We start from the raw sequence: 19,390 nt of genomic DNA, 5'->3' as shown, positions 1-19,390 counted from the left end.
TTTTAAAATATATATTTACTGTACTAAAGGTATAGTGGGAAGTATATTGGTGGATTGGGATGCCACCTATTGGTGACCAATGAAACCTGTTTGTCATCTAATTTTAATCATTATGGTGTGTCTTGTCTCCTAATTTATAACATCAACCTGCCCAGGTGCTGCAAATGAAGATGAGCTGGCTTACAGTTTTATATAGTAATTCGTTTAATTAATAATAGTTTTACAAAATACTCCTACTTACTAGTTTTTTACCAGAATTTTCAACTGGATCTCATACTCCAGAAAAATCTAGCAATTTAAATTCATTGGTTGAAATCAACTGTATATTATTGAATAATATAAATAATACAAAATAATCCTTACTCAAGGTGTACTTAAATTACTTTGTACACAATTACAAATGAATTGATTGAAATCATCTGTAAATCTGTAAAATTAATAGATAATGAAAATAATAGATTTACAAAATAATTCGTTAACTGAATCTCACGGTCCAGAAAAAGCTAGTAAGTGGTCCTTGAATTAAGATAATTTCCATGAACTTTCACCCTCAAAATAATAGTTAGCTGCAGCCCAACTTCGTTTGTGCTTCATTTCCACATTCCAATGACTGTTTGTCATGCTTTAGCAAACATGTCCAAATACATTAAATATCCAAAATGTACCATCTAATTTCTCATCCCCATCCGCTGACATGACATCACCCAGACTTGCAGCTGCTTGCATAATGATAAAAGCCAGTCGGGCTGTGAGACACTGAAACACTGTTTCATCCTTCACAGCTACTAAATCACGGAGTCCTGTGGCACAAGACATCTGTTGAAAGCTGATTCCTTATCAACCTTCCAGCATGATTTTGGGAAACATCTGGAGTTTCTGAGCACTTTCTGGCACAAGAAAACTCCCAAAGAAGGCTAATTTTCTAGACACTTTCACTGTACACCAGTTGATCTATTGCAGCATCAAATGTATTTTTGAATGAATGTTGTGCTCATGAAGGAAACCGGGAAAATATGAATTTGATTGCTTTTCATCAGAAACTGACATATTAAAAAAATGACAGGAAACATTTTCATTATTAACATAATTAGGCATGCAAATGAAACGTGACCCCCCTATTAGTTACTGTTGCTACGCCTGTCACGAACAGGATATAATGCAGTTTACAATTTATAATGGTGACATGTTTACTACCTGAAATTCTTAGTAATATTTGAAACAATGGGTCCTTGATTTCAGACAGGGGTAGACAGAAACAGGCTTTTTATTTTTAGAAGTCCACAACTGTCATTAGCAGATTTTATGTAGCTATAGCTAACTAGCTAATGAAGCTAACGTTAGTTCTATGAGTCGGTTGAAATTGCTGTCATCGAATTACTTCGAATGCCTTGTTTTAGAACAAGAATCTTAGAATATTCACACTTAATGGATAGAAACATGATATCGTGCTAAAATACTTAGGCTAACACTATGTCCCAGGCAAAAAGTTAGCATCCTGACTGGTTAATGATTTATGAAAAGACATACAGACAGTATTATTTGGCAAATGTAGCTAGCTAGCTAATGAAGCTAACGTTAGCTCCATGAGTCGGTTGAAATTGCTGATGACTTTTCAACGTTTCAAACCTTGTTTTAAAACAAAAAAAGGGTCTGAAATGTACACGGGATGTATACATGTTAAAATGATGAGGCTAAAGCTAACATTTTCCAGGCAAAAGGTTAGCATCCTGACCAGTTAATGTTCTATGAAAACTACAGGGAAATAATGAAACAGCATTATTGTTCTTGTGTTGCAGTGTAGAGCTTAGTCCTAGTATTTCATTTTAACAGAGCCTTGTTTGGCTGCTTAACGTTAGCTTACATACAGAGGTTAGATTTATGCTTTATTGTTAGTTTTTTCACACAGTGTTTAAATTTAACTGTTACAAAAGAAAAAAAAGATTTTAGGATAAGGGCTAATGTGTGTTTGGCGAAGTTTGGCTTTTGTGTCCTGTGCAAGTCCAACAAAGAGCAGTACAGAGCTGCTAACGTTAGCTTAAACTCTGATAGCATCCGACAGGCTTCCACAAAGTAGGGAAACACTACAGAGTGAATGTGCTATTGTGAACAGTTTTTTTTTCTTCAATGTAACCCCACAAAACGGCCTTGGAAGTAAACCTCAGTTACTACTGTAGGTAGTAAGCTATTTAACGGTTGTGGCTTACATTTGATGTTTTTTCCATTCTTTACACTTTAAATCTTGTGTTTTTGGTTTTGGAAAGGCTAAATAAAACGACTTAAGACCCTCTTACTACAGCAACACACACACCCAAATTAAACGTAAATAATTTCAAAACTTGAATCGCTTATTGTGCCTAAATACAAACGCTAAGCAATGATTGCAGAATCACTGTTTCAGAAGCTTTAGTAAACGGTCAGTTGTGGTTTCTGAATGGAAATATGTCCTCGTCTCGACAAATACTATTATTAATAATTATTACTAGAGTTACACAGTAAACCGTGCAATTCACTATGAGGTTTGTGTCACACACATACTGTTTTATATCACCTTAATTCTCCTGCTTTCCTCTGTACATTTTCTTTGTACATTTTTAGTGATTCAACACACACACACACACACACACACACACACACACACACACACACACACACACACACACCCTGTCTGTTCTACGTTAGTGGCAGAGATCAGGTCTGCTGGTTAGACTAAACAACAGCATTTGAGTGGATTTTCTGTCCCTCATTAATCATCCTGACAGCCTGAAAAACAACATTTCCTCCTTAATGACTGTATTTGAGCAATCATGTCTGCTTATTTCCGTGCAGGCATCTCTTTCTAATTCTGGTTTGTACTTTCTTTTCTTTCAGTTGCCGTCCATGTGTGTATTTTGGAGTCTTTTTCTTTTCTTCTGACCTCCCAAGTCTGTGGCGTGGCATCTGCTCTGGGTCACGCTGGCCAATTACATTCATGAAGAGGGTGAAAAACCAAAAGGAATGAGGGAATGTGACCATGAGGATCCAGATGCGGAAGGCAGAGGATGGTGTCACCACCCCCCTCCCGCCGCATGTGGCTAACCCAGCAGCACCCGCTGGCCTCCAGGCCTCTGCTGGTCGCTGCCAAAGCACGTTTTTCCGTTAAGCACCGGGCCTGTGATGCATGAGAGCTGACAACTGAGCTAGGAGCCCTTTAGAGCACAGCCAGATCAAAACCAGCTGGGGCCATGCACATTAGCAAAGAAACCATAATTGCGTTTGCCCTCTTGTACACCACTAAACTCCCTCTGTCGACATTCTTTTTTTAAACTGACATGAAGAAAAAGAGGTGGTGGAAGAATTAGCCTACTCAGGTCTTTTAGTTATACAACAGTGTAAAAATACTCGATTACAAATAAAAGTCCTGCATTCAACTTACTTACTTACTTACTTAAGCAAAAAAAATTAGCTTCAAAATGTACTTAAAGTAAAAATACTCATTATGCAGAATTTCAAAATAATGTATATATTATTTGATTATCATTATTGATGCATTAATGTGTTCATCACTTTAATTTTGCAGCTGGTAAATGTGGAGCTCATTTTTATTACTTTATATACTTCTGGGTAACTTAATCTATATTTAATACATCATAATTATTTGCTGAAATATTATAATATTTTGTTTTACTAATCTGAATCTGCAAAGTATCTAAGTAGCTGTCAGATAAAAGTAGTGGAGTAAAAATACAATATTTCCCTCACAAATAGAAGTTGAAAGTAGCAAAACGTAAAGCAGAAGTATGCTCAAAATTGTGCTGGGATAGATGTTACTGTAGTATGCTCAAGTGCAGACTAATTTATTGTTGGATGTGAGTATTTAACAAAGTAGTGGATCAACATATTGTGTGCAGCTCAGTCTGAAAGTGTTTTTCTGAAAGCGAGAAAAGTGTATTTTCAACATTTTTCTCCCAGTTTTTTTTTTTTTTTAGAAACATCGGTATAGCATTGGCTGACATCTGTGTCCTCTTTATTTTTGGACCACTTGAAAAAAAACCTCATAGTCAGATGATGGATGAAGTGATAAATTTGGAGAGAAGACCAAATGAAAGCAGAGGAGTTTAGTTCTGGCAAGCAGAAGCTCGCTATCTGTAACTCACAGACAATTCAGACAAAGTATAAAGGCAGATGTTTGTAATTTGTGACTTAATGGTTTTAAAGCCAGAAACAAATTCACTATCTCTGACATTCCTCTATCGTTTCTTTTGGCTTTTGTTTTTGGACTGGTTTAGGCTGATTGAGAGGTTAAAGGCTTGAGATGTGATGAAGGAGCGGCTCCACAGTCTGTCATCATTAATCACTGGAGCTGTCAAGCTTCACCCAGACTCACTCAGACCAACTGGGCAGACTCAGCTCTCACCTCCAACAACAATACCCAAAACTTTATTTTTTTTATAAAGCTAATATCTTCTACACTCTGGGTTTAATTCAGAGTGTTAAATAAAAAAAAGAGCTGTGGCAACCCAGAGATTCTTTGAAGCATGAACTGGGGAAACGTGGGTGGGAATAGTGATTAAGTAACCTCTGCCCCCCCCTCTTCCCTTCACAACTCACCTTTGAGCAGGACATTTGGCTCCCAGTTAGTTTATTGGTTGTGCTGGGCCTCTCTGAGGTGTGTAACTTATATAACTGAAGGAAAACAGCATGAATGATGAGCAGGTTTTGGGGGTGAACAACCAGAAACAAATGTGGGGAATAATTGAAAAGAAATAAATCATTGGTATTTTCTGCATGAACGGGTAATGACTAAAGAGACTGTATGGAAAGTATTGGGTTAGAGAGAGAGGCTTAGGTTTCACTTTTTAACAAGACTGGAAGTCTACAGCCATGCTCGCAGCCCTGTGAGGCTGCTTTGAGCTAAATGCTAACGCCAGTGCTAACAAGCTGATGTTTAGCAGGTATAATGTTGACCGCGTTTACCATCTTAGTTTAGCGTGTTAGCAAGGTTTCCTCTGAATCTGAATGTCATTAGTTTTGCCTGTTTTAGTTCATAAACCAATGTATTGGACAAATGAAATATGTTTTGGATGGATGGGTCAAACAAACACAGGACCGTTATATGTTTACAGACACAACCTACATAAGTTACGTACATAACATACTTAACTAACCTCATGTATGTAAGTTAAGTAACAAATGTTATTTTAACCCAAACCGCCATCTTCCCTAAACCTAACCAAGTAGTTTTGTTGCCTAAACCTAACCCTGCTCTGCACGTTGAAAAATGACGCCAAAAGGGAAGGGCATGAGCCCTCAGACCCAGATCAAACAGACTCCGATCACAAACTCAGATCAAACACTCTGACAAATTAAAATGTTGACCTGACGTTGGCGCTAGATGAAACATTAAAAGATCACCAACGCTATTAGAATTCATGCTGAGGGGGGCATAAATGTCCGAAGCAAATGTTAATGGCCAATCCATCCAATAGTTGTTGAGATATTATCTGGACCAAAGTGGTGGAGCCGTGCCGCCAGCGAGGCGACAAAACCTTATCAATATCCGACTTGTTGTATTCACTGGCTCAAATGAAAAGTAAAAAACCTGCATGAGGAGCGTTGCGGTTGGTCAGGAGGAGGAGGTGTCTGACAGCACAAATGACTGACACAAACAGTGAGGGAGTTGGACAGATGAGAGCCACAGGCGCTGGGAGTGGGGAGTACGAGGGTCAACACATCGCCTGTGCTGTGTGGCCCAGCAGCTGTATGCAATAGGGGAGCCTTGGCCTCCTGCTCTGCATGTCAGGGGCCGTGATTAATGACCTGCAGGCCTTGCTCTTCACCCCCTCCTCCTCCTCCTCCTCCTCCCTCCTTACAGAAGTCCCTGCAGCCACCGCTCGTTTGGCTAGCCACCGCTCATTTAGCTAACGGACACAGCCGCGCAGGGGTTACATACGAGTGCACATACATGTGAAATGAAAGCAATTTCCCTTTTACAAAACACCCAATTTTGCAGGCTCTATGTAATTTCAGGGCGATGATTTTTTGTGTGCCTGTGCAACGTCTGACGGGCTGAGAGGGTGCCCGTGCCTGTGTACTGGTTCCCAGCTTGTCAGGCAGCTGTCGAGGAGTGATTTATGACCACTAGACTCCAACCTGTCTTCACTGCCAGTTCAGTATTGTTACAACTGACAGCTAATGAGGCCAGACATGCTTTCAAGCAGAGCACTTAACAGGACTTCAATCTTCCCCCGTCACAAGTACCATTTTTGCACACTCTCTCTCTCTCTCTCTCTCTCTCTCTCTCTCTCTCTCTCTCTCTCTCTCTCTCTCTCACTCTCTCCAAACACACAACAGCACCCTCCTTTTTCTATGCCTGCCTTGTTCTCTGTCTTTCTGTGCTGGAATATCTGACAGGCACTGAAATGAGCTCCTGCCTACCGGAGGAGATGTTTCTCAGGAGGCAAAGGCAGCCCAAAGAGTCACATCTTTCACATTTAATCTAATAATCAGACCCTTTTTTAAACCAGGCTTTAGAGGAATAGTTATAGAAATATTTGCTCCCTTTCAGAGAGTTAGATGAGAAGAACGATACCTCTCTTATTTATGTTTGCTGAACATGAAGCTACAGCCAGGAGAGGGTTAGCTTAGCTTAGAATAAAGACTGGAAGCATGGGGAAACGGCTATTATCCGAACATTTGTTTATGTCTATAGTCAGTATATCATGATCAAGTGGACATTGATATTTTATTAAAACAGTCATGGTAATGGTTGAAATTACTGTTTTGACTGTAATTATAGTTGGTAAGGTGCAGTAATTGTAAAAAAAAAAAAATATATGTTTTTTTATGTCACTGTGCATCAACCCTGGTCACTTTTGTAGATGTGAACCAGTAAACAAACTCCATGTCTCGCAGCTATCCTTTGCTGTGAATAAGCTGGCAGTTTATAACAGAGTCTCTGGCAGCTTTCCAACCTTTAACCCTTGTTCTTTGTCAGCCATGATTAATGACAGGCTAACTAGCTGCTAGCTTGCATTGCCGGAGGTGTCTCCTGGATACTAAATGAACTCTGACAAGTCTTTACCTCCCTTCACTGATGTTTTTATTAAATGCTGCAACAGCTACTCCTGGAGGTCGATGAAGGGAAATACATCTACTATAATATCATATAATTGTTGTAAGGCATTCAGAAATAAACGCATAGTTGAGGCACATAACTCATGAATTTATTTTTGTTATTTAGGGTGCAGGTATCAGGCCTCAATCTAACAATATACAGTACAGGCCAAAAGTTTGGACACACCTTCTCATTCAATGCGTTTCCTTTTTATTTTCATGACTATTTACATTGTAGATTCTCACTGAAGGCATCAAAACTATGAATGAACACATATGGAATTATGTACTTAACAAAAAAGTGTGAAATAACTGAAAACATGTCTTATATTTTAGATTCTTCAAAGTAGCCACCCTTTGCTTTTTTTATTAATAAGGAAAAAAATTCCACTAATTAACCCTGACAAAGCACACCTGTGAAGTGAAAACCATTTCAGGTGACTACCTCATGAAGCTCATTGAGAGAACACCAAGGGTTTGCAGAGTTATCAAAAAAGCAAAGGGTGGCTACTTTGAAGAATCTAAAATATAATATATGTTTTCACTTATTTCATTAATAGTCATGAAAATAAAGAAACACATTGAATGAGAAGGTGTGTCCAAACTTTTGGCCTTTACTGTAGGTGCACATCTTTTAGACATTTGAAACTTATTTTAGATTTAGTCAAACCTTTCTTTTGGCTGTAAAAGTCACATGGCTCCATGCTCAACATATGATGTAGATGTAATACAGAAAAACAAAATGTGTAATAAAGAAATAGCTTAAGAAATTAACCCTTTAACGACTTTCTCAATGGGCCCCAACCAGACACTGCTGTTGTGTAGGAGGTCACGAGAAACAAAAGACTGGAAACCATCTTCAACAATACACTATTACTACTACTACATATTTCACAATCTTATATGTTTTTATGTACAGTCTTAATCTGAAAAGTAGCTTTAGGTGTCAAATAAATGGAGTGGAGGAAAAAGTACAATATTTCCCTCTGAGCTGTAGAAAGAAACATCAAATGTAAATACTCAAGTAAAGTACCTCAAATTGGTACTTCAGTACAGTTCTTAATATACTTAGTTACATTCCACTACTGTGTTTATGAGTTGTAACTGTTTGCTTTATTAATAGTTAATAACTATATATATATATATATATATATATATATAGACCATTTATAGTTGACTTAAGTCATCTTTACAACAATATATCTTCACTTTGTATTCTAGTTTTCCTCCACAATGTTAGGCGTACCTCAAAATAGTGCTTTAAGTACTTTAGCATATGTCCATCATTGTTTTTTTTCTGACAAGACGTCTGTAATTTCATGTTGACACGGTGGTACTTTGCAACTGAAGGATCTGAATCAGTGCCTGAATTGGACAAAAAAAAGGTGGCAGTGCCCTGATTCAGCAGTATATTATTATACATACGTATATCTTGTAGGGTGACCCCCAAATAATCGATTATTCAAAGATTCCATCTAAGGAGGCTGAATCGATTGCCGATCTCAGTCGAATCGTTGTAGTGTCTGAAAATGTGCTTATGAAACAAAGGACCATTCCATTCGAGCTATATGGGGCCGCTGAATGTCTGATTTTGCATGGAATTGCTTGTTTTCTTCTCCCATAAATCATGGTTTCTAGCCTGTTTTAGTATAAATATCAGCCTAATAACAATACTGTTAATAACAATTAGAAGTAAGGGTACTCATGTGGACAAAAATCAGCAGTGCCGGTACTAAGTACTGGTGAGTACTTGTCCATTTCAGGCCTGCTTCTTCCACCTGTGGGGGCAGGGTGACATGAGGGTAAAACACACCTGAAAGTAAAGACATTACATCACATATAGACTCTGCTGCCCCCTGCTGGAACTCGCTCTCTAATACACTCTGTTATGACATTAATGCCTAAAGTTGGAAAAACGGTTAAACTCACTGGAAGCTGAATAACAATAAGAGTGTTTGGAACCAGCTCCTCAAAGTTTGTGGGACTTTTTTCGTAAAGGTTTTAAGTTCAACTTTGTGAAAAAGTCCTATTTACCTTGTTCCTTCTCACAGATGGATCATGTTTCTATGCAAAGCTGTTCACACAATTCAAACCGCTCCAGCAGGAGTCTGCTTCTTCTTCCTGATGTTGTTCCCTGCTGCTCCCTCCCCCTCTCACGACTCCTCCTCTGCCGGGCTCCTCGCTCCAACGATCCGATCTTCGAACAAAACAAAAAAAAAAAAAAAAACTTTCCGTGCCCAGGCTTCCTGGAGCTTTTGTGTTATATGTTAGAACCGATGAAGAGGAGACGCGTAAGATATGAAATATAAAGAAACATGGTACTGATGACCGAGCAGGAGGACAGACCTCTGACCCCGTTATCCGCACCGGAGAAACTTTCCAACAGGGACTCCCGAGGGAATCGGTCGACGTAAGTCTGGATAAAGATGGAAAGGAAGGGCCCGGGTGGCTTTCCAGGCCTAATGCATTGTGATTATTTGCATTCCTATCCTGCTTTTTTTTAAATTAAAGGGCTGCTGTGCTCACTTTAAACAGATCCATGTGGCGCGTACGTGGCACGGGATAACAGCAGATAGGGTTAATTTGCATCTAGAAGAGAAAACATGAAATAACTGTTATAGTTTTGAATTATAGCTGATGGTCTGCTTTGGCTTTTTTTGCATGACTTGCGGATACCCTGCATACTTGTGCATGTACTTGTGTTAAGACACGTTTGGCAGTCTTGTGCAGTTGATTGATTCGCAGGAAAACAGAACAGTGTGTGATGCGTTATGTGTCCAGGTCTGAAGTGGACCATGGGGCTGAGTGGAGACCGAGGAGGCACGGAGGGTCACCTACAGACCTCCAGCTGTGTCTGGACACAGAGACAGACCCCTCGGAGAGCAGGAAGAAACCAGCCAGCGTCAGGTGAAGAAGGTTCCACGTTATCCTCTGAGTGGCTGCTTGTGTAATAAACCTAAAATAACCACTATAGGTGAAGGAATCAGACAGTTGGTCATATTTTAAGCTATTTGTCAAGCAACAAAAAAAAAACAACAACACTAAATTCTCCTTCTCCAGCTTTTATAGTGCAGGATTTGCTGCTTTCTATCACTTTAATCGAATCATTTACAGTTTTGGAGAGAAAAAAACATACAATTTAAAGAAGACACTTTAGGTTTTTCTAATATTTTCTAACAAGAAAATACTTGGTAGATGTTGTTTTTATGTTTTTAATAATTTATTTAAACAGGTCTCAGTCTCATTGAGAGCAGGGACAGAAAGTCCATTAAAAAAACAAACAATTACAAGTGGAATTGCACTTTTGTAAGTATAGGCTTTTAAAATCAATCTGTAATGAGAATAATTGTTAGTTGTAGTCCTAAAAAAACTAAGAAGTCTAAATACTTTGACGTGCCATAACCAGAATTCATGTAGATTCCTTAATTCTTATTAAATCCAAACTTTCTCATCATTGGATTGGTATCAACCAGGTCAATTTACACATAAAAATGTGGCCTTTATGGCAAAAATGCATCTTTGCTGGTACATTAAAAGCTAAAATTATAACATAGCAACATTCTGAAGAAATCCAAATACTATAAGAATATTTCTTTTTGAAAATGAAATCATATTGTAGCTTCAACTGGATTTATTTCACTAAAGTAGTCAAAACGGTACTGTAATTGCACCTATAACTACTGTGTTACTACTAAGTGCTGTTGCTGTGCAAGCAGCCGTTATGTAACCACGGCTGGCACCATGCGAAGCCAAAAGAAGGACGTTTACTTTTGCCAGATAATTCACTCTGTGAGCGTGAGAACACAATGTCTGTTTGCCGAGTTATAACACTGTAGCTGTACTAGAATATCTGATAGATCTCACCTGTCCTCCTTAGTTGTCACCTTAACATTAACGCTGACCTTTTATTTGTCAGATTGAAACCCGTGGAGCAGCTTTCACCTGTGCTGAATCCAAGTGACTGTGAAACTAAATTTGAAAGGAAGAAAGCCCAGCCCAGCCATGTACGGACACATCTTATCTAATCACCAAACAAATTATACACGTTTTTCTTTTTGCAGTTTCTTAAATGTCCTAATCTGTTTCTTTGTCTTTCAGTTATCAAAAACAAATGCCCAGTATCATAAGTTATTCAAGGAGGTCAGCAAAGATGAGCTCCTCAAGCAAAGTAAGTTTCAGATTCTCTTTTTTTTTTACATATAGTGACGCAAAGAAATGTTACTAAGTACTGTTTGTGCCAACAGGCTACACTTGTGCCCTGCAGAGAGACATTTTATATCAGGGCAAGATGTTCGTCTCTGATAACTGGGTCTGTTTCCACTCCAAAGTCTTTGGCAGAGATACCAAGGTTCAGTAGGATACCGTCACTGTCATCAAGTTCATGTTTTATGGCTGAGTCTTCTTGTCTAACATGGGTGGTTTGTTTGGATTTTGTACAGTATTCCATATTCCCAGCGTTTCAGTTAAGTAAAAAGCTAAAAACTGAAACGCTTATTTTTGGAACCTCAAGTGATCAAGGTAAAAAGGGTAAAAAAATGTGACAACGTTTTTTTAATTTTTGATATTATAATGATATATTCTAAACGAAATTTTCCGGTTTTTCTGTTCCTGTCTTCTCAAACACCACCTTTAAACTTCTGAAGTCCATCTGCGGTCATTTGGAGGTAAATAACATCTTCTATCAAACATCAGCTTCATCCTAATAGAATTCAGTTTTTTTCTGTTATGATTTTTCGGAAACATTTTTAGTGTGGTGTGAACAAGATGCTAAAACAACAGGACTTAATGTAGATTCCTTCATTCTAACTAAACTTTCTCATCTCTGAATTGGGATCAACTGGGTCGTGGCCAGAAACACGACTCCAAATGAATGCTTATGCAGCTACATGTCTGCTGGGGCTGTTAATAGGCGACTGTTTGCTAACACAACTTTATAAGGTGTAATATTTATATTAGCTGTCTTTAATTTCAATTTAAAAAATTTTTTTTACAAGCCCTCAGGTTTTTGTTTTTTTTGTTATCCCACCTGTGCATTTTATGATTATTATGTTATTGTATATGTCTTCTTTTTATCTTATTTTATTCAAATTCAAATGTATTTGTCACATACACAATCATACACAGTGCAATGTGCAGTGAAATTGATTGTGTACCTGTTCCGGCTCAATAAAAACAATAACAATACAAATATTATTTTACTTTTATATGCTCAAATAAAGAAATAAAGAAAGAATGTCATACGGTGATACTATTTCGGGGTTGTGTTTATAGCTTGTTATGCTGCTGCTAAAAAGTGGCAAAAAAACTAAGAGTGCTGCTTTTAAAAAAGAAAAAGAAGTATTTTCTTCTACATACTAATGTGTTGCCATGTGATTCCAGGTGGATAAGACTGGTAGCAGCCCCGTTATTTCCTCCTGTGAAAACAGCTTCAGAGTGAAATGCCCATCGTCGCTCCCCCTGGTCAGTCAGCAGTCTGTTCTTCCAGTTTTATGGGATGTTTTTGTACAGGATGTATTTATTGTTTTATCTTTTCGTATTTTCCATTGTTCTTCACAATACCCTCTCTGTATGAGGCACCCATTGTGTTTTATACTTCCTGTATGTGCACTGCAGCACTTTTCTGCGGACTTCTCCGCCCTCGACGGGGTTGTGCAACAAAGACGTCAGGAGATGATGGAGAGCAGCAGCTCCGGCTCTCAAACTCCAGATTACGACAAAATAACTGGTGTGTGCTCCATCCTCATCCCTCTGTGTGTACTTCTACTCCTTACACAGCTACTGTACACTAACTTTAATACTACCGTACACACATCTGTAGTGTTTATCTCCAAACGTACTTAGGGCGTCGGGTGTCACTGTGGCTCAGACAGACTTTGGCTGGACGAAAGCCGAGTGAAATTTGATCCATCGAGGCTTTGCTTTGTGTTACAGTGAAGACAGTTGACATGAAAACAGTGATGATCCTTTTGAATTATTAACATTTTGGGTTACACTTTACTTGAAGGTATCTACATAAGAGTGACATGACACTCTCATGAACGTGTCATAAACATTATAAACAAGTCATAAACGTTTATGACATAACGCTTCAGTCAGTAAGGATATGTTTAGACGGAAACGATCTGAAGAGAAAACGCAAAAGTGGCGTTGCGGTCTCACTTTGTATTCCGCGTTCAGACGAGCGTTATGGGAGGGAAATCTGCGTGCATGTGGCGACACAAAAGTGTGTGAAATGCGCAAAGTCCGCGCGCCTGCGTAGAACCTTCCTTCTACTTGTCTCCCTCTCCTCCTCCTCCTCTCTCCCTCTCCCTAGTAGCGCGAAGCGAACAACAAAAGCTGACAATTTTGTCTGGACAGACGAGGAGCGGGAGTTATTGCTCCAAACCACACACACACACACACACACACACACACAGCGTTTTTACCCTTTGGACAGGAATGCGACGGTGGAGCGTTTTAAGATTTCCACTCTGGAGGGTGGTTTCACTTTTTTGCGTTTTTAAGCCCCAAAAACGCCGTCGCCGTCTAAACGAAAGGCACATCTGATCTTTCACCTGCGAGCGTATTCGTGTAAACAGGGCCTATCATTCGTTTTTTGTCATGACAAGTTAGGATTAGGATTAGGATTAGGATTAGGATTAGGATTAGGATTAGGGTTAGGATTAGGGTTAGGGTTAGAGTTAGAGTTAGAGTTCATGTGTTCATGACAGTGTCATGTCACTCTTATGTAGATACCTTAAGTAAAGTGTTCCCACATTTTTATTACGTATTGTCATTTTTTTGTAATCTTAAACAGAGAGCACTTCTTGGTGAATCTATAAATAATAGTTGTAGGCAGCCAGAGTCACGGGTTCTTTTCTGTTTATCTGAGCAGACTTCAGCGGCCTCCCGGACAAACTTCTAAGTGCAGTGAAGAGCAGAGAGGTTTCAGTCCATGCAGACATTCACCTCCAGAGTCCAAGCCAAAAACACGGAGCTGCCCTGAAGAACGGTATTTCAACACTGGATCTCTTTGAGTTCGAAAGAAACTTTGTTAGTACTTTTGGGTTTCAGCGTGTCGTGGAAATGATCAGAAAAGAACTGAAACAAGCATCTATCTGACCAGGGAGAAAATCCATCAGATATAGTTTCCTCAGAACCCAAACCATGATTGTCTTAGATATAATCTGGTCATGTGTACATCATCTGACAACTCCTCATCTGACAACTCAATATAGAATATACATTATGTAGGAAGAGCACATGACATCTGTCCAACCTATTTTCAAATATTTAGCATGCACCATGTCATTTCATAAAACGGTCTTCTGTTTACAGAGGAGCCAGGTGAGCAGATTTTCAGTAATCAAAACTTTTATAAACATTAAAACAATCTTTCATGTGTTGTCAGAGCTGAAATACCATTTATAAACTAAGTAATTAATGTATAATCAAAGGAATAGTTTGGCAAATACTCTTTGAGGAGTATCACTCTTCTCATCTAACGCATGCAAACAGAAAAGCGCATTTTTCCAAAATGTGAAAATATTCCCTTAGAGCGCTCATATTATTCTTTTTGGCTTTCTCCTTTCCTTTATTGTGTTATATATCTTTTTTGTGCATGTTATAGGTTTACAAAGTGAAAAAGCCCAAAGTCCCCCCCAAAGGGACTTACCATCTCCAACAGAAAACACTGTTCAAACTGCTCCAAACAGCTCTACTGTAGTCCAGCCTTTACTTCAGAGACAGATGAGGTCACTTTGTAACACACGTTATAATGCTGCTCGCTGCTGCTAGCATGGCGGCCCTCACACTCTGCTTCTGACTGGCTAGTAGTCCTTACCTAGCTACTGTCAGGGACCGCCCTCATACTCTGCTTCTGACTGGCTAGTAGTCCTTACCTAGCTACTGTCAGGAATACGCCCTCATACTCTGCTTCTGACTGGCTAGTAGTCCTTACCTAGCTACTGTCAGGGCATGCCCTCATACTCTGCTTCTGACTGGCTAGTAGTCCTTACCTAGGTACTATCAGGGGGCGGCCCTCATACTCTACTTCTGACTGGCTAGTAGTCCTTACCTAGCTACTGTCAGGGCACACCCTCATACTCTGCTTCTGACTAGCTAGTAGTCCTTACCTAGCTACTGTCAGGGCACACCCTCATACTCTGCTTCTGACTGGCTAGTAGTCCTTACCTAGGTACTGCCCGGGGTAGCCGCCTTATACTCTGCTTCTGACTGGCTAGTAGTCCTTACCTAGGTACTGTCAGGGGATACGCCTTCATACTACTGCTTCTGACTGGCTAGTAGTCCTTACCTAGGTACTGTCAGGGCACGCCCTCATACTCTGCTTCTGACTGGCTAGTAGTCCTTACCTAGGTACTGTCGGGGCCAGCCCTCATACTCTGCTTCTGACTGGCTAGTAGTCCTTACCTTGGTACTGTCAGGGCGCGCCCTCATACTCTGCTTCTGACTAGCTAGTAGTCCTTACCTAGCTACTGTCAGGGCACGCCTCATACTCTGCTTCTGACTGGCTAGTAGTCCTTACCTAGGTACTATCAGGGCTCGCCCTCATACTCTGCTTCTGACTGGCTAGTAGTCCTTACCTACCTACTGTCAGGGCGCACCCCTCATACTCTGCTTCTGACTGGCTAGTAGTCCTTACCTAGCTACTGTCAGGGCATGCCCTCATACTCTGCTTCTGACTGGCTAGTAGTCCTTACCTAGGTACTATCAGGGCTCGCCCTCATACTCTGCTTCTGACTGGTTAGTAGTCCTTACCTAGCTACTGTCAGGGCACACCCTCATACTCTGCTTCTGACTAGCTAGTAGTCCTTACCTAGCTACTGTCAGGGTACGCCTTCATACTCTGCTTCTGACTGGCTAGTAGTCCTTACCTAGGTACTGTCAGGGTACGCCTTCATACTCTGCTTCTGACTGGCTAGTAGTCCTTACCTAGGTACTGTCAGGGCACGCCCTCATACTCTGCTTCTGACTGGCTAGTAGTCCTTACCTAGGTACTATCGGGGGCGCCCCCCTCATACTCTACTTCTGACTGGCTAGTAGTCCCTTACCTAGCTACTGTCAGGGCACACCCTCATACTCTGCTTCTGACTAGCTAGTAGTCCTTACCTAGGTACTATCAGGGCTGCGCCCTCATACTCTACTTCTGACTGGCTAGTAGTCCTTACCTAGCTACTGTCAGGGCACACCCTCATACTCTGCTTCTGACTGGCTAGTAGTCCTTACCTAGGTACTGTCAGGGCACACCCTCATACTCTGCTTCTGACTAGCTAGTAGCTTACCTAGCTACTGTCAGGGCACACCCTCATACTCTGCTTCTGACTGGCTAGTAGTCCTTACCTAGGTACTGTCACAGGGCACGCCCTCATACTCTGCTTCTGACTGGCTAGTAGTCCTTACCTAGCTACTGTCAGGGTACGCCTTCATACTCTGCTTCTGACTGGCTAGTAGTCGTTAACCTAGGTACTGTCAGGGAGTGCCCCTTCCGCTTCTGCTAGGAACTAGTAGTCCTTACCTAGGTACTGTCAAGGCACGCCCTCATACTCTGCTTCTGACTGGCTAGTAGTCCTTACCTAGCTACTGTCAGGGCACGCCCTCATACTCTGCTTCTGACTGGCTAGTAGTCCTTACCTAGCTACTGTCAGGGCACGCCCTCATACTCTGCTTCTGACTGGCTGGTAGTCCTTACCTAGGTACTGCGCATATGCGACTCCCAACAAAGATGGAACAGAAGTGAGATGTCTCACTCTGTAGCTAAAACAGAGAGCTCAACACACAGGGTGAAAAGAGGAGCTGCAGCCAAGAAGACACAAATATCGTGTTTCTTTTTAAATTAACCCATGTAAACCTATTCTGGTACAACCTCTAAATACAAGTATGAACCTGAAAATAAGAATAATATGAGCACTTTAATGTTGCAGCTCATTTATTTGCTTCCAAAAACATTGTTTGTTTCCAAATTGAAATTATTGTTTTTCCTCGTAGGGTCTACAAAGCTCAAAGACAAATCCTCACAGCCCATGTCGCTACACGCCATCCTCCTCATCTATTTGTTTCTGTGAGTAAGCACGGAGGTGTCTGTCATTATGTGGAATATTTGTTTCCATTGTTTGGGCGTGTTAGTTAATTGTTCTGTGTGTTCAGTGTTTGAATATTTGATCACTCTCTGTGCTTGTGTGTCTCTCTTCACAGAGTCACTGTTCTCGTCTTGTCCTCCTGTTACATGGCTTTCAAGATCGTGGCTCTTGAGCATCGTTTGAACTCGTTAGTGTCCGTGGGGCAACACATCCGCAATGAGTAAGCGCTGGATTCACATGTTATTGATGTGTTAATGGTGTCAGCGTCACCAGACGATGAACAAATGCACTCATACGGTTTCATTTCTTTTGGTAGTGCAGCATCACATGTTGTTTGGTTAACTATTTTACTGCACATCTTGTTGCAGCAACGCAGTGAGCCACAGGCCCCAGGAAGAATCCAACTCTGAGATTTATGGAGAACTGTCTTCCAATTTGTTCAAGCTAGAAAAGGTTTGTCCAGGTTGGAAAGTGTCTCTCATCTTGTGTTCAGTTTGTGTGTTTAAAGGGATACGCCACCGTTTGTTGAAATAGGGCTTATCATGGTCTCCCCTGGCTGTAGATAGGTGGGCCAACGCATGTTTTGTGCATGCATGGTTTTAGTCCGGTGCAACACCGGCAGCGCCAACACTAGTTAGCTTAGCGTAGTGAATGGAATCCTATGTTGCCGGTTAGCATGTTGTGAGTAAAAGTGAGCCAACAAAAGACAAAAAAACAACCTAATTACTTGCATTGAGACAAAAAATGTGTTGGCCCACCTATCTACAGCCAGGGTAGACCGTGATAAGCCCTATTTCAACAAACGGTGGCGTATTCCTTTAAAATGTTATGAATATATTCTGCATACACCAAAAATGTTTCACAGTGTTACAGTAGAGTGCACGCTTATTTGCTTATTTACAAGATTGATACCACTCTCATGTCTATACCACAATGGCTAGAGCCAGGAGATGGTTAGCTTAGCTTAGCATAAAGACTTGAAACAGGGTATAAAAAGCTAGCCTGGTTGTGTCCAAAGGTAACAAATCCACTCCTCTGAACCTCTCTAGTTAACATGTTAAATTTTTGTTTCTAAATCCTAGATTCAAAGAAGCCTTCGGAAGCTACTTGAAGAGACTTAAAAGAAGACTTTTGTCTGTCCGGACAGAAACTTCACTTTTTTTTATCAGAAATGTTGGTCAATCACTGAAGATCAGCAGTGATCAGATTTGGTAATAGATTTGTTGCCAGAGCACGGACAGCTCATACAGAAAGCTTTCTTAAAACTGTGTGAACTTAAATTGTGCAATAATAGCTTCTTTCCTCTTTCCACTCAGGACTATTTTATTACATGTTTTGCTGGAGCTTCAACTTAAGCAGAGTGTTAGTGTTTGTTAGTGTTAGCGAAGAGAAAGTTTAGGCTTATATGCAGTATTTATCTGAGCGCATTTACTGAGCATTTCATAAAAGTGGGATTGTTTTAAAGGTCATATTTCAATGTTTTCCAAACATTTCTTAAAAGGTCAACTTGTGCTGTTCATATGTTTTTTGTTAGCATTAAATTGCAGATAACTTATATTTATGTCATGAATATAAATCACTCAATATAGGGATATTTGTACAATATCTTTTAATGACATTTATAGACAACCTCTTCTTACACTGTGATATATCTGAAGATATAAATGGGGCTTATGTGTGTAGAGGTTTGCTAAGTGAAAAGTTTAAATTTATTTTAATTGTAAATAAGGCCCGATCTGTACGTTTAAACATTTAATTACGTGTTTATTTCATTGGTATGACTGAGGAGCTTCTCAACTGATCACAATTTAAAAATGTGTCGACAGAAACTTTGGTTCTTGTTGCTGTCGAGTTTTTGTGTATTTAAATACCTGTAGAAATAGAAAAGAATGAGCGTGTGCTTTGTGCTATGGTGGTTTGTTTACATCTAGATCACAGACTGTGCCTTTAACTATTGTATATATCACAGGCCTGAAATAAATGTCTCTAGTACAGTTTCTGTTGAACTGAACTTGTTTTTTTTCGGGAGCAGTGAGGTTGTGATTACATGGAGCAAACACAAATTAATGCAAACTCTCCGAAAACTGTGATGTAACCTTATCACAGGCACTGATGCCAGTTGGCTGAAGGGGGACAAACTAGTATTCAGTTTTTGATTGGTTGTGTTTGTTGATTGGTCTGTTTGAAAGCTTATAAGAAGGTCTCTTCCTGTTTTGGAAATT

General features: G+C 40.0%; 1 pseudogene; it reads left to right on the top strand.

Annotated features, from left to right (window-relative positions):
- Positions 1 to 9,246: 9,246 nt before the first annotated feature.
- LOC120544888 lies at positions 9,247 to 19,174 on the top strand (annotated as a pseudogene).
- Positions 19,175 to 19,390: the final 216 nt, after the last annotated feature.

Source organism: Perca fluviatilis, chromosome 17 (assembly GCF_010015445.1).
Source record: "Perca fluviatilis chromosome 17, GENO_Pfluv_1.0, whole genome shotgun sequence".
Lineage (NCBI taxonomy): Eukaryota > Metazoa > Chordata > Actinopteri > Perciformes > Percidae > Perca > Perca fluviatilis.
This window is presented reverse-complemented; position numbering and strand designations above follow the sequence as displayed.